Source organism: Mastomys coucha, unplaced genomic scaffold, assembly GCF_008632895.1.
Source record: "Mastomys coucha isolate ucsf_1 unplaced genomic scaffold, UCSF_Mcou_1 pScaffold15, whole genome shotgun sequence".
Classification (NCBI taxonomy): domain Eukaryota; kingdom Metazoa; phylum Chordata; class Mammalia; order Rodentia; family Muridae; genus Mastomys; species Mastomys coucha.
Genome location: NW_022196897.1, coordinates 157169979 through 157193416, shown reverse-complemented (window position 1 = coordinate 157193416; position 23438 = coordinate 157169979). Strand labels below are relative to the sequence as shown.

General features: G+C 42.9%; 1 long non-coding RNA gene across 4 annotated transcripts; it reads left to right on the top strand.

Annotated features, from left to right (window-relative positions):
- Positions 1–307: 307 nt before the first annotated feature.
- Positions 308–22951, top strand: LOC116092557. Of its 4 annotated transcripts, none has more exons than XR_004119325.1 (3): positions 308–438; positions 14164–14260; positions 22849–22951. It is a non-coding gene; the product is annotated as an uncharacterized LOC116092557 (long non-coding RNA). The 4 variants fall into 4 exon arrangements; XR_004119323.1 differs by lacking the exon at positions 22849–22951 and adding an exon at positions 18622–18917; XR_004119324.1 differs by lacking the exon at positions 22849–22951 and adding an exon at positions 15987–16585.
- The last annotated feature ends 487 nt before the right edge of the window (positions 22952–23438 follow it).

Genomic DNA, 23438 nt, shown 5'->3' with positions numbered 1-23438 from the left:
GCAATCACATTGGGGTCTCTTTATTCAAGCTAGCCTCGAGCTTGGGCTACACCACCATCTCTGACGCAGGAAAAAGGGAGGGAGCCCGAGCCCAGTTTCAGGCAAGCATTTATAGAGGCAAGAAGCGGGTATCTAGCCCGACACACATCTGATTGGGGGGCCATTACGGCCTTTAACATAATTGGCTGGCGCTGAGAGCCAAACCATAAAGTTAACTTCTGCTTTCCTCCTGATTGGTGGTCGTTAGGAAGTGACGTGCCAGGGGCAGGCTTGTAACCTGGGGTGTAGATTTGTTGTGGAATAACCTGGAAACTGGTGCTAGGTTCCAGCCTGTTAGCTTGAGTTAACTCTAGGTCAAGTTGTCTAAGACGGAGTCTGAACCCAAGATCTGGTCTCTCAGAGGAAATACACACAAGCTCCAGCACAAGCCTTAATTAGGTAAGTCCAGAGAATGAACAACAGCCATGGTATTTTAAATAATGTGTTCCCCAAACATGTATCAACTAGAGCCTATAAGATAAACCTCTGAGCTGGCGTCCCTTGGCATAGATAAGTTGGTATCCATGTTTACTGTCTTTCTGCAATGTTACCTAAATGGGGAAAATGGATACAAGAAAGCATTCAGTTGTCACATTTGCCCCTCACTCTCCTTACCTCGTAGTAAGTTAGTGAAGAGCCTGCTTGGCTAGACTGAGGGGCATGTCTCTGTTCATGGCACCAATAAGACTGGTTGGCTCTTCTTGCTGTTCTCAAGTCTTTGAGTGTGGAATTCTTGGTATTCCTGATTTCTGCTCACCCCTTACTCAAGGGAGAGAAAATAAGGGAAGATCCATCCTGTTCCAATGAGAACTTCTTACACCTCCAAGCCTTGCTCATCTTTGTAATTTGGAGAGAAGCTTACAAAGTTCTGAACTAGAGATAGACAATGGTAAATTCCCAGAATTTACCATCAGCCAGATCCTATGCCAGGCACTGGCAAAGTGTATTATCCTATGGAGCACTTAGAACTATACAGCAAAGTAAGAGTCATAAATATCCTCATTTTACAATTAAAACAGATTCAGAAATATGAATCCTTTGCTAAAAAACATAGTAAGACAGGGACTCAGACTGAATTTAGCATGCCAGGCCCAGTGCCTGGGTCCTTAGGAACCTCAAAGCCATCAGATTGGCTAAGTTGAACCCTCAGAGTCTCAGGCCCAGAGCTGGACCTGGGGGATCTGGAGGACACAGCAAAGACCAGGCTTGTAAGAGCACATGATCCTTAGGGCAGAGGGGCTAGTGTTGTCTGGCTCGATGTTGCTGTTTCATTTTGTTTTCTTCTCTAATTCATATACTCAAGATAAAGGTCATTTCCACTAATGCCTGTGTAGTGGTGACATCTTGATTTCCACCACAGTTTCCAACTGGACTGACTAAAGGTCAGGGAAGTGAGTGGACACATCTAGAGCCAGACTGGATTTGGGTCTCAGAGTACTTCCTCTTCCACTAATTACTCCTGCTGTTTGTTTTATTTCCATGATATGCTGTCACACGAAATTCCTTACATTAGGCCAAAGAACTCAAAGACAACACTACATCCAATCATGATTCTGCAGTAATGAAACAATAATTAAATATCAATGGAATAAACTGCATTAGGAAAGCAGAGGGTATATTTATGTATGAAGAGTGTGGGGCAGTATTTTCATTTTACAACAAGGTACAAGTGTAACCAGATATGACACCATAAAGCACCAGACAGATAAGTCATTCGCTCCTAGAGTCTTCAGGGATCATCTCTTATATTGGCTACTCTTCTTTCATTCTTGAAAAGTGAGGGTCCTTCCATGGTTGCTATGCCTCTCTGAGTCATGTGTTCAGTGTAGAACTCACCCAACTATGGCAGCAGCTAAGTGGAAGAAAAATTATAAATCTCATGACTTTGTCCTGACGAATCAGCATCTTCCATTTTGTTAGACTGGCAGTTACAAAGGTAGATGAGTCACAGGAAACCAGTTTGGGGAATTTGGCTACAACCTTTAGGAAAGTGGTTGCTTGGTAGGATTGTAAAGTAGGTAAGCTGAAGCAACCACAGGACAAAGACTAACTTCAAGGAATCCAGCGCTCAACAAAAATACGAAGAGACCGAGAGATCGAGGCAGAGACAGTGATGGGGGATGAACACAATCCTTTTATGCTACTTGAACTCACAATAAAAATATATTCTTTTTCTCATACAATATATCTTGTTTATAGCTTCAAAGCTAGACACAGGTGCTCCGCAGGAGGAAAGGAATACCAAGAGCAAGCACAAGCGTCAGAGACCCTGCTCACTCTCACATTCAGGAATCCCATAAAAATACCAAGCTTAAAAGCCATAATGTATTCTCAGAGGATCTGCTTGGTGCAGACCCAAGAAGGCCCTGTGCTGTTGCTTCAGTCTCTGTGAGTTTATACTCCTCCACAGATTAATATTAAGCATGTACTGTGGGCCTCTTTAGTTACTAGAGTCAGGGTGTTATGGCTTAGTTGTCAAATGCTCCCTCATAGGCTCATGTATTTGAACACGCAGTCACCAGTGATGGCCCTGTGTTGTGAGATTGTACAACCTTAAGGGGTTAGTGTTTCACTGGATGAAGTGGGCTACTGGAAGGTAGGCCTTGTGGCCTGTGCTCCAAATTCCTGTCTACTCTCTCTCTACTCCCCTAATAGCAGATGCAACATGACCAGTGACATCAGGTACTTCCCATTGTGCCTGCCCCATGAGCCAAAACAAGCAGTTCCTTAAGCTGTTGCATTTGTCTGTGGACCAATGGCTCCTCTCAGACCTCACCTTCTCCCAAACTAGAAAGCATAGCACCAGTGGTCTGGTGAAGAAAGATTGCAAGAACACAATGGGGGTCAGATGAAGGGTCTCTAATCAACTTCCTCCTGTAGGGGAGCCAGGGCTAGGGGATGCAGTGATGAAGACAGAATGAGGAGAGCTGTCTGTCAGGGAACACATCGGGGCTTGATCAGAACAGGGCTGCAGGAACCAGGCTCTCTGAACTTTAGTAGCCTCAGGCAATGGTAGCATGCAACCTGCTCTCCCACCATTCCTAATGAGCAGGCATATCTTAAAGTCAGGCAAAATATAACAAAACAATGTCGTGCCTTTGTTGAGAAAGCCACACCATTTTCTGTTACTCTTAGAAGATGTAAAATGTACTTGACCCTGTCTGTCAGATCAAGTTCTGACTCATGCTTACCCAACTCTACCACCCACATCCTCCAGCTCTGCCACTGCCCCTTAGGCTCTGTTCTCCAACTTTCTCAATTTCCTAACACATCAAGTTCCTTCTGGCCTTAAACCTGATTTATGTTGGCTTTCTCAGTCTTTATTTCTCTTTAGCAGCGTTTCACCTGGGTGATTTCCACTCACCCCTTCCCCCACCACAGTGATACGACAGTTCAGTCTACTGAGACATTGCCCTTGCTTCTCTTACAGTACTTTAGACTTCTCTCAGATTTTCATTTAATGTCCTAGATACTCCTTGACACCTCTTGTCATCTTTAGTGTATAATTTTTCTTTAAATATTGGTTTCTCCTCAAGTATGAGTTGTTGGTTTGAGGACTTCGTAAAGAAGTCAATAGTGCTGACATATGGGTGCTCAACGAATTTCTTCCAATAATTAGTAAGGATATGAAAATATCTAGAAAAGTAATTTGTTCTTAGAACCAAAACTACAAAACAAACAAACAAACAAAAACAACAACAAAACCAATCTCTTGTGAAGATACACCATGACCAAGGCAATTCTTATAAAGGAAATCATTTAATAGGGGCTGGATTACAGTTTCGGAGGTATAGTCTGTTATCATTATAGTAGGAAGCATGGTGGCACACAGGCAGACAGGGTGCTGGAGAAGAGACTGAGAGTTCTACATCCTAGTCCACACAGAACAGAAAGAGAAACAGTGGGCCTGGCATGGGCATTTGAAACCTCAAAGCCCACCCCCAATGACACACTTCCTCCAACAAGGCCACACCTACTCCAACAATCCTCCTAATCCTTCCAATCTTTTCAACAGTTCTACTCCTTTGTGACTAAACACTCAAATCTATGAGCCCAGGGAGGCCAATCTTCTTAAACCACCATATACTTCCATTTTAATTTTATTGTCTGTGATGCCTCAGGGACATTTAAGTTGCTATAACAGAATACTATAAATAGCAGCATTTATTTCTCATAGGTTCAAAGACTGATAGGTCCAAAATCACCACTAGGAAGTGATGACACCCACTTCCTAGGTCACAAATGGCTCTCTTCTATTCAGTCCTCACAGGTAGAAAAACCACGGAGTTATCTGGGGTTTCCTAGAAGAGGACACTAATCCCAATAATATGGTATTCGCCCTTATGACTCAATGGTTCTCAATAACCCTGCCTCCAAATATTAACACTTCAAGAATGAGACTTCAACCTATCAATTTGACAAGATATGAATATCCAATCTAACTGGAACCCTAAGACTTACTGTGCATAGAAAGGCAGACAGTGTTTCCGATACACTGCTGAATATATAGATGTCTACATCTGTATTTATACAAGTATACCACACATACATGGACAGCTTTAAGTAATGCGTGAGCATCAGGAGTAGTGGCAGCAAATGCATGTCTTGCTATGGCCTACACTCAAATGCTTGAGGAGCATCTTCTTTCAGTTTCTTTCTGAATGATGAGAACTCAGCAGCACTTGACACTTGCCTAGCAATATGGTCTCCAACTCTGTTCCATTATAAAACTTTAAAGCATTGCTGACTAGCATCCTGTCTTTTATTTTACATCATTCATTACCCAACATGATTGAAGTGTAAGCCATTAACAGAAAAAGGAGGGTGAGTATAACGTAGTTTTTGCTATGCTGCTCCATGTTCCCAGCTAGATATGTGTGCACCTACCAAGGAGCCATCCCAGATCCATGAATGAAACACATATACACTGTAAGTTTTTTTTTTTTTAAGATTTATTTATTTCTTACATGTAAGTACACTGTAGCTGTCTTTAGACACCCCAGAAGAGGGCATCAGATCTCATTACAGATGGTTGTGAGTCACCATGTGGTTGCTAAAATTTGAACTTAGGACCTTCAGAAGAGCAGTCAGTGCTTAACCACTGAGCCATCTCTCCAGCCCTAACTTATTTTCAATAGTTCAATCGTCAGGCATGTCTAAGCCTTCTTTGGCTATCATGCCTTTCTTTTCACTCCCAAATCAACACCTCTAAATCTGCCCTCAACTTAGTTGTGTTTCTAATCTCCTGCTTGCTAGCCCAGGCCCAGCCAGGGAAGCAGCCAATGACCACTCCACCCAAGATTTCACATGGCTGATGGCTTTCTCTCCCTCCAAAGCATGGTGAATTTTTTTTCCTCCTCCTGCATCTACTAGCCTGCCTGCAGGAAACGGGAAGTTCCACCCCATTCACCCAACCATTGTCCACTAGCATCTCTATTGATCAATCAAGAACCAACTGGGGAACAGGACCTTCAGCATTCATTCCCAATCAAAGCATTGGAACCACCCCCTACAGGTGAGTTAAATAACGGGTATAAAAAATGGAGGCACTTATTCAGAGTAGAATTCTTGCTGAAATTCTGTGTGAAATATAATAATGGAAGGTAGTTTCCAGAAAAACTCTGGACAACTTCAAGCCAATGTATCTAGTTTGTATGAACATCACTACAATTGATATTCAAATAGAGATATGAGTGTAAAAATATCCAATAGTGGATAATGCCCTACTTGTCTGAGACTATATTCCCATTTCACAAAATCATAGCACAATTTGCTCCTGAGTTCCAAATCTATTTGAAGATTTAAATGTTTTAAGTTTCTAATCATTTCTACAAAGTATAAATATATCAATATATACATGAATATGTAATACACATATAAATCTAACCTAAATGCATTTGTATACAAATCTCAAATGTATTTGTATACATATACCTGTATTCTCATATCTATATATCTCTTCTCTTTCAAATGTCCATGCCCACATGGACAATCACAGACTATTTCTCCTTAGCCCTCAGGGAGAGGCCATGACAGAGAAAACAGTTCATAGCTTAGCAGGTAAATAAATGTTGACTTGGAAGTTCAAGAAGCAAGTAACCTTAGGTGAAATTTGAGGTGAGGCAAAGTGGGATTATAAATGAAAGGAGAACAGACCTTATGTTTGAAATCCCTAGAGCCCCAACTCCTACTTCTGAACGATCATATTTCTGTAGTCTTCAAAAGTCATTATTCTAGAATCTTCCAGATCTTCACTGATAGCTTTATCTGGACCCTGAACAGAAGTCAACACATAATGGAAGTGAGTGAAAACTGGCAATATAGAAGAGAAAATTGTCTATTAATAGATACCTGACTTTAAATGGCTCCCCTGATGTTTCCATAAGGGACATAGGCAAAATAGATCAGCTAGGCTGCACCAGACCTCCCCTTTCTAATGCATAGTCCATGCCTGCAGTCAACATACAGCAAGAGACCACCACCTTGCAGGAGGAGCCAATGTGTGACTGCTTTTTTTGTTCACTGTAATATTTGTTTATGATCATCCTTATATATCCCTTTCTTTACATATGGTCACATCTCACAGGACAAATGTGCTACATTTTATAAATAATGCCACATGGGGTCATAAAGCCTTCCCTAATTGATGACACACCTGCTCAGGTATCCTTAGATGGCAACAGTAGCAATATATATATAATTTCTTCCCAATCACAAGCTCTTTTTTTCCATTAATCTATTTATTTATTTACTTTACATCCTGAATGTAGCTCCCCTCTCTTCCCAGTAACCCCCTCACCCAACCCCCCTCCCCTCTACATTTTCTTCTGAGAAAGGGGAAACCCACACTGGACACCAACCCACTCTGGCATATCAAATCATTACAGGACTAGGTACATCATCCCCCACTGAGGTCAGACAAGGCAGCTCAGTTAGGTGAACAGGATCCACAGGCAGAAAATAGAGTCAAGAATAGCCCCCCCACACACACACACTCCAGCTGTTGGAGGACCCATATAAAGACTAAGTTGCACATCTGCTATATATGTGTGGGGTTGAGGGGTGGTCCAGCCCATGTAAACTCTTTGCTTGGTGATTCAGTCTCTGAGACCCCCACAGTGGTCCTGGCTAGTTGACTCTATTGGTCTTCTTGTGGAGTCCCTGTCCATTTGGGTTCCTCAATTCTTTCCCCAACTCTTCTACAAGATTTTCCAATCTCCATCTAATGTTTGGATATGGGTCTCTATATCTGTTTCAGTCAGTGCTGGGTGGAGCCTCTCACAGGGCAGTTATTGTAAGCTCCTATCTGGAAGCCTAAGAGACTATCATTAATACAGTCAGGGATTGGTTCCTGTCCATGGGGTGGGTGTCATGTTGAGCTAGTCATTTGTTAGCCATTCTTTCAGTCTCTGCTCCATCTTTGTCCAAGTTCTTTTTGTCTGAGACAGTTTTACACATACACAGAAAGACAAAATTACATATATATGTATATATATGCATTTATATATAAATATATAATTGTATCTTTTGCTAATGACAGAAGTACACTTTCAAGTATAGATGAATGTGCTTAATTTTACATTTATAAGAGATGGTGATACATTTGCACATTACTGAGACAGATATGATTCTTTACATTAAATGTTATATCCTGGCTGAATGTTTGATACTACATCTCAGAATGCATCTTCAACAACTGTGAGAGCTCACTGGCACTTGGATTTACAGTTATCATTACTGAGAACATCACATCGCATAAGTATGGAGCACCAAATCATAGAAACATTTCCAGGGTCACTTCAGATATTAATGCACATGCTGACCTAATCCCAAGCAAAATTAATTTAATGATTAAAAATGCATTTATTTATTTATGTGTATGAGGTTTTTTTTGGCCACATATATGTTTGTGAACTCCTGGTGACTGCAGAAATCAGAAGAAGGTATTGGCTCTCCTGAAACCGGAGCTAAAGACATTTGTGAGCCACATGTGGTTGCTGGGAACAGAATCCAGGTTCTCTCCAATAGCAACACCTGCGTGCTTTAACCACTGAGCCATCTCTCTACCCCTAATGACTTAAAAAAAAAAAAAAAAAGTCAACAAACAAAATGTTCAAAAGTGAACATTCCCAGACAGCATAATCTAAGCTGCAATAAATTGATGCATCCATGTAAGGAATGATACCCAGAAAAATATTTTATACTCTATTTTCTTTAATTCAACCACTGCGCATCTATAAGAACAGAAAACGTTCTATAAAAAGCCTGCAGTATAAACCCTGCAGTTCATCATGCTGTAGTTTCAAATTTGAGCTGAAGAATTCGGGGCTGCCTTTGTTGGTCCATGGCATGAGGGCATGCACTGGAAAAGTGTCATGCTGTGTGCACAGAACCAATGCTGAAGTGGAGTCCCATGGAGCAACATAGGAGCGCACAGTCAGAAACCTGAGTTTTTCATGCACACCACTTTGAGTTAATATTTGCTCTTTGTGTATTGTTCAGAAAACATTTACTGCTGCTGTTGGTTTTTCAGCCCTGTATGGTTTTACAACCCAGTGTAAAAAGCTGAAATCCATAGACTTAAGTTTAATGTAACAAGCTGATGGGGTACAACCAATGAGTCAGCCATCTTTCTCTACATGTAGCATCTCTACATTATGGGAATGCTGGGAAGTGTCCATCAGCTTCCCATTTGTGGTTTTTATTCTAGAAGTCAATACTGAATTCCATCCTTATGTCTACCATTCTTTAGCTATGTGGCCATTGTGTTGAACATTCCCAGGGGATCCCATACAGTAGACCAATGACAGTCCAAAGTATGAGTCCACCAAAGTCTGATTTCTGGAGTTAGGGAGTTGAATGGTTTTATTTATGGAGCTTAGGTGAACACTTACTTGTAGGAGTCTGGGTGACATCAAAACAGCTTCACCAATGAAAAGCTTCAGCACCTTAGATAATGGCTTCCCAGAGATTCCATTACTTTCAGTACTACCTCCCAAGACCACAAGACCATGAGCAACTAAAGAAGAATTACAGAAAACAGGCCCAAAAGGTGGGGGAATAGGATATCTGGCATCTTAGGTGATGGTCCAATGACGCTCTCTAACCCATCCTCTTAAAGATCGAGATCTAATCTTCAAGGACTTTTGAAAGTACAACAATGGCTGTTAGGCTCAGAGGACAGTGACATGTCCTGGTGACCATATACGACGTAGTGACTTCTCTGAGCTTCAACGTCATCAACAGCCATGTCTCCTAGCGGACAAAGTTTTAAGCACAGCACACATGGACGGTGTCTGGAGAATCAGCAAGGAAATGCAGGAAGAGATTCCAGAGGAAAGAGTTGCAATGTCTGCTACTGCTGAGGGCTAGAGAAGGAGGAGCAGTGTGGACACATGTGCCGTTCACATTTGGGAGCTATGATGCTCAAGGGCTATTTCCACCATAGCCTGAAAAGCAGTGGGTGAGGGCTGCTATCCAGGCTGGGAAAGTTTCAGAACATCTGGCTTGCTCCATGCCACACATGAACAGCTAAGCATCCGGCTGAGGTGGAATTCAAGGTATCAAGAAACTCTCAAAGTAAGAGACCATTTGGAATCACAAAACAAACTTAGAGGTTTGGATGTGAGACTGAGAGCATGTGCCACAAGAGGAAACAATCAAAGAAACTTCAAAACAGCATGTTGTACATGCTGTGATGTGTGAAATGCCCCACAGAGTAAGCTGTCAGCAAGTGGTCCCTTCATTAAGACAGTAAGAGGGGGGAATGTTGGGCCTGATGTTTGCACCCCTTTTAACTGCGCCAATATCACTTTTGCATGCTGTAATGGATAATTATAACTGTCCAGTTGATACAACCAAGAAAAATCTGGGAGTTCTCGCTAGCTTGTTCAAGTTGGTCTTCTTGACATGTATGTGGGAACTGGGTTAAATAAGTTAAATGATTAGTAAGATCCTGCCCACTGTGAGCAGTGCCATTCCCTACACAAGGCATCCTGGACCATCTAAAAGTAGAGAAACGTGCTAAGGACAAGCAAGCAAGTAACCACGACTGCATTCATTTCCCTCTGCTTTGGGTTGTGGTGGAGTAGCCTCCCTCATGTGGAACAGAGCAAAGCTTTTAAACAGCACACCCTCAATCACTGTTCCTCTAATGCCTCATCATGTCTATGTGTGCAGATTTCATGCTGCTGTTTCTGTGGGTTGGAAGCACTAAGATCCAAGTCCACAGACATCAACACTATAGACATTCACTGAGCACCTACCGAGTATAAGACCACATGCTAGAATACGAATAAACACAGCTGTCTTGGGGCTGGCGAGATGGCTCAGTGGGGAAGAGCACTGCCTGCTCTTCCAAAGGTCCTGAGTTCAGATCCCAGCAACCACATGGTGACTCACAACCACCCGTAATGAGATCTGATGCCCTCTTCTGGTGCGTCTGAAGACAACTACAGTGTATTATGCCAGAGCAAGCAGGGCTGTCCTGAGTTCAATTCCCAGCAGCCACATGATGGCTCACGGCCATGTATACAGCTACAGTGTACTCATACACATACCACTTCAGAAGTTGAGTTCATTGTCAGCGTGGTAGAGAGCAGGGTAGCATGCAGGCAGACAGGAGGTTGGAGAAGTAACTGAGACTTGTACATCTCAGGCTTCGGTAGAAGAAAAGGCCTGGTTTGTACTTCTAAAACCTCAAAGCCCACCCCCCAGTGACACACTACCTCCAATAAGGCCACACCTACCTCAACAAGGCCACACCTCCAAATCCTTCTCAATAGTGGCACTCCCTGATGGTGGAAGCAGTAAAATGTATGAGCCTTGAGGGGCCATTCTTGTTCAAATCACCACAACAGATCTTCTTGCTTTAAAGTAAATCTTTAAAGATATGTTTATTTTGTTTTGTTTTTTAAACATCTGGTATGTTGGGAGAGGGTCATGCCTTCTCTAATCTCTTCACATCTATCACTAAAACAGTTCAGCCATGTGCCCAAAAACAAGAATAATATTAAATAATTCAAGAAGTTGGTTGCTTAGTTGCATTTTCAGCAAAATTTTACCAAGCTCACTATTAAGCAATCTGTTATGAAAGTTTATCTTCTCAACATTAAAACCAAATGAGCAAGAACATTACATCAATTGCTTGTGTATTTGTTAAGTGTAAAACTTGATATTTGAATCTAATTCTACTAAGAATGTGGACATCTGTAAGTGATTTGGTTTATTTATTAGTTCCTCAGAAATAATTCAAAGTTTATTTTTATACTAGCTTACAACACAGAGAAATAATAAACTTATCTTAAAACAAAAACCACAATGGGAAAAAAATTTTTTAAATCAAAACCTCCAATGTCTTTATTATTTCAGTGAATTTTTGAACTTACTTGAGATTTTCTACATCATGGGAGCCAATTTCCACAGGAAGACCAGCAGTCTGAACTAACCTGGACCTCCGAGATTGCTCAGACACTAAGTAACCAACCAGGCGGCACACACCAGGCCCCAACACATAGACAGCAGAGGACTGCCAGGTCTTGACTCAGTGAGAGAAGATACACCTAACCCTCAAGAGACTTGAAGCCCCAGGGAGTGGGGAGGCCAGGTGGGGTGTAGGCTGAGGTGTAGGGATGCCCTCTTGGAGACTGGGGGTGGGGAGAAGGTATGGGTTGTGGAACAGTCAGAGGGCAGACTGGGAAGGGGATAAAGACTGGACTGTAAAAATGAGAGGTTAAAATTTTCAAACTGTACTGTGGGAACTTAGCCGTTAGTTGAACTCAATGGGAGACTAGCTCCCAGGACTTAGAAAAATGGGAAACCGGCTCCCAGAACATAGAAGAATGGGAGACCGGCTCCCAGAACATAGAAGAATGGGAGACCGGCTCCCAGAACATAGAAGAATGGGAGACCAGCCCCCAGAGCTTAGAGACCGGAGCGGCCTGGCAGGAGAAAAGAAAAATGAGGTAGCAAACAATTGCCAGGTGGCTAACCTGCTTCTGAACCCTAGCACATCCAGCACCCATCAGAGACTACCCCGTACTTCCCCCTGCCTTGATTTCCCCTTTTCCCCTAGCAACTGTGTGGGTATAAAAACCTGTTTAAATTTTTGCTTGGGGCCAGACTCCTCTACCCCTGCGAGGGATATGAGTCTCGCCCAGCGCTGAATAAAAGAACCTCTTGCTGATTGCATCAAGTACATGTCTTGGTGGTGTTTGGGGTCGCCGGTCCCGAGCCTTGGGTGTGGGGTCCTTCCCCCCATTTTTAAAGAGCTCTAACAAAAATGAGATTAAAGAATTTTTAAAAAATTAAAACAATTAAAAATATAATAAAAGGAAATAATGGGGACAGGACTGGAGAGATGCTTAGTGGTTTCTCTGTCCTGAGGACCTGAGTCCTGGTGTCAGCACCCATGCCGCAAGGCTCACAATCAACTGTAACTCCCCAGCTTTAAAGGATCCAATGCCATCCACTGGTCTGTGTGCTCTCATTCACATTATACATCCACACACATGCATGCATGCATTCACACGGGTTAAAAACCTTTGAGAAAAGGAATAGCAATGATTACAAGAAGCACAGAGCTGAACACACCACTTGTTTGTGGCAAGGACGAGAAACCAGAACGTTTCCTCTCAATAATTCTCTCAAGAAATCGGAAAAACCAAAGCAGGAACTGCATGGCAGGGGGCTTGCGGATCCAGTCAGAACCCCTTGAATCTCTAACACTTTATATTTCTCTGAAGAAGCCATGGGCTACAGCGATTGTCCTAGAAATAAAGGATGCTGGGGTCCACTCCTCAGACTCAGCGAGGCTATTTCATCTCATCGACAAGACGGTATGGGCCACTGTATCAAGGCTTATTGCTGCTTCTTTGTATATAAAGGCTTCCATATATTTGGCCTTCACTTTTACCTAGAACGTTTTACTGCTTTTATAGTAACTCCTTTGCAAGTCTCCTTGGGAGCCACTAAAAGGAGGGAAGAAGTAAATTCTGGTAGAAATGGCTACCATACGAAAAGCTCAAGCTACCTTTGAAAATCTACTCCCGTCATGGGGGCTGGAGAAATGCCTCAGTGCTTCAACGCCTGCGTTGCTCTTCCAGAGGACCTAGATTTGGTTTCCAGAACCCACGTCTATCTTTAACTCTAGCTCCTGGGAATCTGTTTTCTTCTTCTGGTCTATACTGGTACTATACACACACGGCGCCCAGACAATAAAACAGGCAAAATACGTATACACATAAAATGAAGATAAGTAAATCGTTAGTGGCATGTGGTATACTACACCTGTAGTATCAGCACCTGGAAGGCAGAGGCAGGTGGATCTCTGTGAGTGACAGGCCAATCTTGTCTACATAGTGAGTTCCAGGTCACTAGGTTGCTGGCCAAAGCGACATAGTGAGACCCTGTTTCAAGAAAGAAAAAAAAATATCCAATCTTCCATGCCAAAATACTAAAACATTCCCCAGGCACAGATGAAGACATATGTCTGAACAGATTTATAATCAATTTATAATCAAATTCATTACCATTTGGCATCTGAGATTTATAATCACTCTATAATCAAATTCATTACTATTTGGCATCTGAGATTTATAACCAATTTATGATCAAATTCATTACTATTTGGCACCCTGTCTCCTCCACTCAAACGTCTTTCAGACCCCTCCCAACCTTCCCCTGATCAGTATTAGTGAGAATACCTATTGCTCAATGAAACTACAACTGACTTAGTATGCATGTTGTATTTCTCATGATCACATGGCTGGAGAGAGATGGAGGAGGGGCTCTCATAGTTGAAGCAAACATGCATTGGGCTACACACTCGAAGCTCCATGGACCTTTTGACTCGTTCGGACTGTAATCACACACGTGCTCCGAGAGTCACCAGGAGACTGTAACCACTCCATCTTTGACTTTGCTTCTTTTCTTTCATTGTCTAAGTCACATCTACGCTCCTTAATTTCTTGATTTTTGTTTCAATTAATTAATGCACGAGGATCCCTAAGCACATTTAATCCCAAAATTATGAAACCTCCTAATTTACTAAATCTCTGAGCACAGAGCTCCGCCGAGAAGCCACTTGACAAAAACTGCTATGGGAGCCTCCCTGTTTCCCAACAGTGGCTTCGCAGAGAGCTCCCAAGGCTCCTCAGAGGTCCTGAGCTTACATGCAGAAAGATGAAGGGGACGAATATCAGTCTTGGCTCTCCTGGCTTTGGTAAGTAAGCTTTTGTGTCGAGACGCTAACCTAAGCACTACATGAAAAACTCCCACCTGGCATTCTCCTTTCAGACCATGGCTGTCCCCTGCCATCTCCATTCTCCTACAGGAGGAAGTTCCAAACAGCAGCTTGATTGACTCGAGATAAGTTCCAAACAGCAGCTTGATCGACTCGGGATAGTTAGAAAGCACAGGAGACACATCTTCACAGAACATTCTAGATGCCATCAGACAACACCTAGGCAAGGCAATGTCTATACAAGTGACTGGAAGGGACCATAGGCTTGACCACTGCTTTCTGTCTCCCCTCCCCACTCATCCCATGAGCAATTCCATGCCCCAGGTTACCCCTCAGAGCATCATTTCCAACAACCGTGGATGAGTTAACACCTCTCACCCAAGGTCACTGAGGAAGCAGGTCAGCTACGTCAATTGTTGGTTTAAGAAATTCCACTTGGGCTCCAAACACAAAAGAGACCATAGAAGGATTGATGTATCCATTCATTTTCTTTTGTCTGCTTGGCTTAACTTTTTAAATTTTATGTTTCATTTTCATAACTGACAGTATTTATTTTTATTTATGGTATATAACACAATGTTCTGACATGTGTATTATAGAATCGCTGACAAACCAATTAGGCTTATTACAGTGAGCATATAAACCGCCTCACAGCAATTTTCAAATGTGTCTATATACTCCACGATGTGCATGATATCTCTAAACTTACCACTTCTTTCTAGCTGAAGGTTGGCCATTTGGCTGTGGGCCTGAATGCCAGAGGCTTCCCACAGAGATATCTGGCCCTGCTTGGAGCAGAAGCTCTTGGGAAGAGAATCTAGCGAGCATGGGTGGAGCCATCTCTGCCACTGTCTTCCAGGCTGTTCTGTACTGCCCTGCACTGAGCCGGGTCGGGCTGGGCCGACAAGAGGCAGACTAGCCAGTGAGGAGTGAGCAGATCTCTTCCCAAGTGTTACAGCTCTTAGAACAAAAGGCTCAGACAATGGGGTAGATCTTTCCAACGCTTTACTTCCCTGGATACTATATACACATAGTTTGGGAGTCATTCAGATTTCGGCAGCAGTTATCTCTCATTGGTTTGGGCTGAGAATCTTTATTTGCGTGTAAGAGGGCTTGACCAATATTACACACTTCTCCAGCTGGGGTTGTTGTAGGGGCTTTGGGCTGAAATCGAAGCCATCGTCTCAGGAGCTACCACCGAACACCTACCATCCCTTGTGAACAAATTTACTCTGCTCAGTGGGCGCTCTGGGGTTCTATGGTGGCAGCTCGACTAGACCCAGGCTGCCAGAACATTCCACTGCCCCACATTTGGCCAGCGCCCCCCCCACACACACACACCATCACCCCCAGCCTCTAGTAACTATCATTCTGCTTTCTCTATGATTTCTATCTATTAAGATTCCATTTATAATTGATAATATAAATGATATCCCTCTAGTTCTAGTCTCATATATTTAACAAAGGATCCTCTACATTTAGCCATGCTAGAAGGGAGCATCAGATCCCTGTTGCTGGGTTACAAGCACTTGTGAGTTATCCAGTGAGGTTGCTGGGAACCAAAGTCAGATCTTCTGTAAGTACAGCCAGCGCTCTTAACACTGGAGACATCTCCCCAGCCTTGGGATTTATTTTTATATCTCAACATTATTCAATTGTGTACATAGACACAACATATCATTTTTATTCATTCATCCACTGACAGACACTTAAATCGATTCCTGTATCTTGGCTAATGGGGCTTCCACTTCAGTCAACATGGGCGTGTACTGTCTCATCCACACACTGATATGTGTAGCCTTCGGATGTGCACCAAGAAGCGAGCCAGATCAAATGGAAGGTCTATGGAGAGGACCTCCGAATTGACTGCATTGCTTGAGCAGCTCTGCCACAGACTTATGTGCCAAACACTGCTCCAAGAGCAGCCATGCAACCAAGCAATTGCTTCCTGCAGAAATGTTGTGAGTGCTCACTGACTCACGCATCTCATAAGACACTATGAGGATGGAGAAGCTACTCAACAGAGAACCTGTGTGCCAGCATGGGCACTTCCTACCATGTGCATGGAAAAGCAGGAAAGCCTGAACTTTGAAGAGAAAAAGAATAACTTACGTCCATGGACACTCATGAGGCTGAGATCCCATTTACTCATGAGAGATGAAGAAAATAGTTTTTAGTCATTGAGTTCATAGTTTTCATTCAAGCCTCTCTAATGTATGCATACTCCCTCCCTCTGAGCCCTCAAATAACTACAGACTCATAGATAGAACACACACACACACACACACACACTTCATGTTCCTACACACTCTCAAAAGAAACAGGCACACACATTTTCTAAAATGTTATCAAGTCTCATTAAGTCTCTATTACTTAGAACTAAAAAAAATTGTTGAAAATGTGAATGAATATTGTGATAAAAATAGAAATCTCAACATTCCTGTGATATTAATTCAGGATGATATGTTAAAAAAAAAACAATGTCTCATAATTTATTTAACAGCTTAGGTGGAGCCTGTTTCAGTCAAGGGAACAGTGATTGCCTCTATAGGGAGGACTAATGGTCACTGATGACACCACAAGGAGTTGTGGAGTCTTGAAGAACAGATCAGGGTGACTCATGGCCGAGGCCAAGTGAGTAAAACACTTGAAATTGACTGACTAATGCAAGTTGGTCATGAGTCCCATGTTTCAAATCCCCTTGGAATTCTGTGTGTACGTACGTACGTGCATGCGTGCATGCGTGCGTGCGTGCGTGCAGTATATAGAATGTAACTTGGTCACCTTGAGAGAGGTATAGGTGTGATTTCCCAGCTCCAACTGTCAACTTGTATTAGGAATACTGTAGGGAACTTCCATTCACTAAAAGATTTATGACACTGAGGGAGTTTCAAGTTATCTAGCAGGCCGTGACCTAACAGCATGGACGGTAACTAGTGTCTTAGCGGGTACAGCGCTTGCTCCGTAGAGTGATGGATCCGATGGATAGCAGGTACAGCGCTTGCTCCGTGGAGTGATGGATCCTATGGATAACAGGTACAACACTTGCTCTGTGCAGTGATGGATCCGATGGATACCAGCGCTGCTTCCTAGTAGCAGCTGCACGGATTCCAAAACGTTGATTGACAACCCTAAGGCTCCTGGCTGTGCTATGATCATGCCTTTCCGGGGTCCTATAAAGCCTGAGATAAAGCTTTTGGACTTCCTGGGGAGATCCCTAGAGCAGAGCAGCTGCTCCCCCACGCAAGCCTTTCTCATCATCTGCCCCCTTAAGAATGCATGCCCTCTTCACTGCGGCTTTTTGTTTTGTTTTGTTTTGTTTTGTTTTTTGTTTTTCAAGACAGGGTTTCTCTGTATAGCCCTGGCTGTCCTGGAACTCACTCTGTAGACCAGGCTGGCCTCGAACTCAGAAATCCGTCTGCCTCTGCCTCCCAAGTGCTGGGATTAAAGGTGTGTGCCATCACCGCCCGGCTTCACTGCAGCTTTTTAAAATCAAGTGAAAATATTTTCCCATTGCCTGATGCTCATACATTTGAATCCACTTGTTTTGCTGTGACTTACTTAATAGCTACACGCGTGCATTTTTGTCTAGACATACCCTTCTCTTGCTATGGAGTCCGTTATGGAAACCTGACTAAGGCGTGCTCCGTCAAATCACCTTTTCTCTGCTCAATCTACAAGGCCAAATTCTTTTTGTTTGGAAATCTTTTTATACAGACCCAAACTCCTACCCTGCCAAATCCTGTAGTCTCAACAGTAGGCCTTGACAGGGTCAGGGAACCCTGAAGATTAAGTGGCAATGAGTGGCCTTTTACTGCCAGTCTGGAAACGCCTCCCACCATGATTGATGTCAATCTCCCATAGAACACCTCATCAGCAAAGGTCCAGAGAGGGAGCACACACCCCAGAGGATGAAAGGGCCACACCTGGAGCCACAGTGCTGTGAAAGGGGCAAGGTTGTTATTTAGCCCAGGTTGCCCTCGGGACTTAGAAAACTGACCTTAGGGTGAAACTCTCAAATATAGAAAACACATAATTTCAGAGAGTGTAACCTTCCGCTGTTAGAGATGACCGTGGGACACACATGCTCACTCAGTTTCCATGACGGTCTCACTCATGCTCTGTGTGGTTATTCTGCAAGCCAGATGTGAGGTCATAGGCCTGCTGCACCCCGGCAGTCTTTAGTTTTACCCTGTAGCATACCCCCTAATTAATATGAACGGTTCAACTTGTGGGAGGATATTTTTTTACACTAAACCAGTTGTCATCTTTTCAAATTGCCACTCTGAAGCGCATTTGCTTTCTCTTTTCTGAATTGGCTATTTTCTTCTTCTCCCCAGGTTGTTTAAAAAACAACTCATTTCTCGGGTTGGGCACAGTCACACGTGCACTCGCAATTTTCACCTTTCCCTGCTGACAGGCTGCGCATGGGAATGCACCGCCTGGCATTCTGCATTCATCTGGCCACTCTTGCTTACTCTCAGCTGCCTTCTGATGAGTAGATCCCTCGAGCCAAATGATGAGCAAAGAGATTGCCAGTGGATGGGTCTATCTGAAAAACAACCAAGCTCTCGGTAGACTTCCTGGATCCCTTCCCACTACTTCTCTTAATACAGAAATAGAAAGCAGCTATATTCTATTTTCATTCAGATGTGTCTCATGTTTGCATCAAATGACAAACAAAAGAGAGTTCCACACAGACAATACAATGCTCACCTTGCTCTGGCAAATCTTTGAACATTAAATGTTGTTTAGGGCTAGCAAGATGGCTTAGTGCCATGGTTCTCAACCTGTGGGTCACAACCCCTTTGTGGGGTTGTACATCAGATATCCTGCAGGTCAGATGTTTATACTATGATTCAAAAACTAGCAAAATTATAGATATAAAATAACAGTGAAATAATTTAATTGTTGTGGTTCACCACAACACGAGGGATTGTATTAAATGATCCCATCACTAAGAAGGTTGAGGACCATTGCCTTAGTGGATAAAGGGGCTTGCTGCCAAATTAACAATTTGGGGAGCCACCTTGTAGAAGAGAAGAACAAATCTCCCCAAGTTGTTCTTTTTTTTGTATATGTGCGGTTTTACACACACACACACACACATGCATGCACGCATTATAAATGAATAAATAAAAACCTAACCTTTTTAAAAATATTAAATTCAATGTGACATCTAATTAAACAAAGCCTATCATACTATAGAAAAAGGTTACAAGGTAGATCACAATTAAAGGTCGCTGTCAGGCTCCATGAAAGTTGCCATCTGAGGCATAGCAGAAGTAGTTTTAGCGTCGAATAGAAAGTTTATATCAGACACAAACAAAACGAAACCACAGTGCACACAATGACCACCATTCCCATATCCTACTCACGGGCCTGACATTCTTAAGCAAACCCCAGGATACACGAGAAGCAGATACAAATGGCAGTGGCACTTTAACTCTCTTTGCAAACACTAGACCAATGGTTCTCAACCTTCCTGATGCCGTGTGCCCTTTAATACAGTTCCTCATGCTGTGGTGTCCCCCGATCATAAAATTATTTCATTGCTACTTTATAACCGCAATCTTGCTACTGTTATCAATCGTAATGTAAAAATCTAATATACAGATGGTCTTAGTTGATCTCTATGAAAGAGTTTTGGATTCCCAAAAAGGTTGCAAACCACAGGTTCAGGACTGCTGCTCCAGAAAGTCGTCCTTCAATCATCTCATTTAATAATATGAGAGTTGGGTAGGAATAGCATTTGTTTTGAAGTCAAGAAATTAGGACCAACAAATGGAACTTAGAACCAATCTAGAAATGAGACAGGGTATTTATTATAGCATCTGCCTTTCCTGCTTATGTGTGGCTCTGGGGAAGCTCTAGCCTGCACCTGCCATGTACACTTTGCGTGATGGCGGTATTTGAGGCGTAAACTTCAAGGAAAGTCAGTCTCCTGCCTCCGCATTGTTGCCTGGCACCCCAAACTCAGAGGTAGCCCAGATATGTCCTCGTACTTGTGTGCTAGTGGCCCACCAAGATATCATTTCTTAACAGCTAGAAAAAGAAAATTTGGACATTGCTCTCTCACCTTCACCAATGTTCCAACGTCCTAGTCAAACCCTGGCTTGGAATGTTAAGCCATTCTAACTAATTGCCTCCAGCATTGTGGGTAGGGCACTGAAGCTCACAGAATAAGAGACTTATCCCAGGACAAGGTCAAGTAAAATCCTCATTCTCAGTCATGTACTACAGCTGAACCACTCCTAGGAATTAGCAAGAGCCTGTCTCTACTTCCCCAAAAGATTAACATAGTGGGCATTTTACCTAAGATGGGCGGGACCTTAATCTGAGTGTGTGTGTGTGAGAGACAGTCTACAACATTCGGCATTCTAGATGCAGCAGTCTGCATTCAACATTTTGGACTCACTTGCACTCGGATTAGAACCAACTTTGGTGGACTAGGACTTAAGATTCATGCAGTCCATAGCGCCCCCCGGGACCAGAGTGCTTGGGCCCGGGGGGTGCAGCACCAGTGGAGATTCAAGAGATTGAGCATTCGAGATTCGACATTGAAGATTCAGCATTGAGGACTCGAGATTCAAGCCTCTATTCTCCTGGCTGGCGCACCCGCAGCCTCCCGGGACTCTGGCCGGGACCATGTAGCCCGAACATACTCAGAGCCCAGGGGTGCTGCACCAGTCCAGAGGAGATGGCTGCTGTTTTAGACCTAGTGTGTTTTAGATGGCCTCAGATGTACCTTGACTACTGAGCTGCCAGATTTTTCATTTTTCTCTTTTGCAATGATTGTAAAAGCCTCATGTCATTTTTAAGAAATATATTCAGATAGAACACTTCTTGTGTAGTGTCTATTTGTCAAAGCCGAATCTCATGCACACCTGGCCAGAACCCATCGTCCCGCGGAACAAGGGACCCCGCAAGAAACCCCAGTCCGTGGCATGCACTTAAGGCAGTGTTCTCAGCTATGAGCACTGAACTCTTTTGTTATCATCATTCAAGAAAGATGAGCAACTTTTACAGTGTCTAGTGAGAGGTAGACAATGCACTCTCTAATATATTCCCACAACAGCTCCACTAAGTAGTGACTAAATAAACAGTTGCTTTCAGTACAGACATATATAAGAAACTAAGGAAAAATTTGGTTGCCGAAAACTATCACTAGGAAATTGTGAAAATGATGTTTTTTAAAAAAATCTATAATTGGGTACTAGAAAAATGGATCAGGAGTTAAGAAAGGTTGTTGCTATTGGAGAAGATCGGAGCTCAGTTCCTAGGACCTACAGCAGGTGGCTCCCAACCAGCCTTCAGCTACAGGACCTGATGCCCTCTTCTGGCTTCTGAGAGTACCTGCACACACATTTACATAAGCACACAAAGATAAGCATAAACATAATTAAAACTAATTATTTTAAGATACTAAAATTGACTCAGAGCATGTGTCTGTTAAAATCTTAAAATGTTGGCTTTCAAAGACACAAAGCAGCCCCAAATTAGCTTCACTGAAGGCCAAAACCATGGCAGAGAGGAATGAACGAATAAAAAAGTTAAATGTTTGTGTGATGTCTTGTTTCTCTGGGGAGTTCTGAAGAACTGGGCTGGGGAAATAGTCGGGGCGGCGGGTAAAGTGAAAACAGGAGACTTCAGTCCCCACAATCACACAAAAAGCCTAAATGGAGTGTGCATTTGTAATCTGGGCAGTGGAGAAGTGGAGACAGGCATGCCACTGGCATTTCCTGGCTGCCAGCCTAGCCTGCTGAGCCAGTTCCAGGCCATGAAGGGCCCTATCTCAAGAAAAGATGGATGACATATGGAAAAGATACCCAACTCTGTGCTTTGCCTCCTACTCCCACATGTACCCTACCACACACACACACACACACACACACACACACACACACACAGGAACACAAGCACACGCCTGTACACACCCTAACACAAACACATACAGTTTAGATAAGAGGCTGCATTCTTTGGATAACAAATGTTATTCTCTGTACTTTTCTCTATTCTTAATACTTTACATATAAAATATATATGACTATATGAAACTATGTGCATGTATCTGATATAAGTGCATAGTTATACCAAAATATAATATACTTAGTATATAAAGATATCATGTATATTTATATATAGATTTAATATGTGTATATGTATATATGTTATAGACCTACATATATATTTTTTAAATCTGTATGATATTTTATAGGACATTTAATATTAAAAATATGTAACATTTTTCCACCCAATATGAAACCTTCCAGAATACAGCATATATGTCAATATATATAGTTGTATTTTATTATCATTATAAAGGTGATAACACACTTCCCCATCATGATTGCGTCATTCAGGCATGGTGTTATATTTCTCATTATCGCCTGCTCTTGATACAGAGTTATCCAGTTAGAACACACTCAACGGAATGATTACGTAATGGGGCCCGCACAGCTTTAATGATGCACAGTTATCCAGTTAGAACACACTCAGTGGAATGATTATGTAATGGGGCCCGCACAGCTTTAATGATGCATATTTACCTTCTTTAATTTTGTGAGGACTGAGGTGGGGAGCATCACCACAGAGCCAACGGACGGATTCCTGGAGAAGGTCATACTGAGCACTGCACCCCAGTTTCAAGAGCAATTATAGGCAGGAATCCCATTTCCATTGTGGGCCCGGGCACCAAACACCATTCTACGAGCTTCCCCTGCTGAAGTCCTTCTCTTCTACCACAGCTACATGGATGAGGTACTGTTATTAAACACCTACCCACAGAGCCTCACAGCCAGGAAGAGCCTAAAGCAACGTCTGGGCGCTAGTTTTTAAAACAAAATACAAGTTTTCTCTCTCTCCCCTCCAGCAACTCTGAAAGGCTCTGGGGTTCCACGGAAAAATATTGCACTCCTCATGAGACCCCTGTGCTGTCTGGAGGTATAAGCCCTTGGACTTCTGCTTTTTCCCAAAAGTTCCAATTAGCATGGAAAATTCTCCCATAGGCAAAAAAACACTGGAGTGTGAATGAGGCCCTCGGTTTCACCACTTGGTGATATCCCTCAAAGCAATCAATCACTCCAGCCTGCTTAGGCTTCCTTTATATGGGATGAGAGACAGAGATGCCAAAGCCACCCTCTCTGCCTACGCAGCT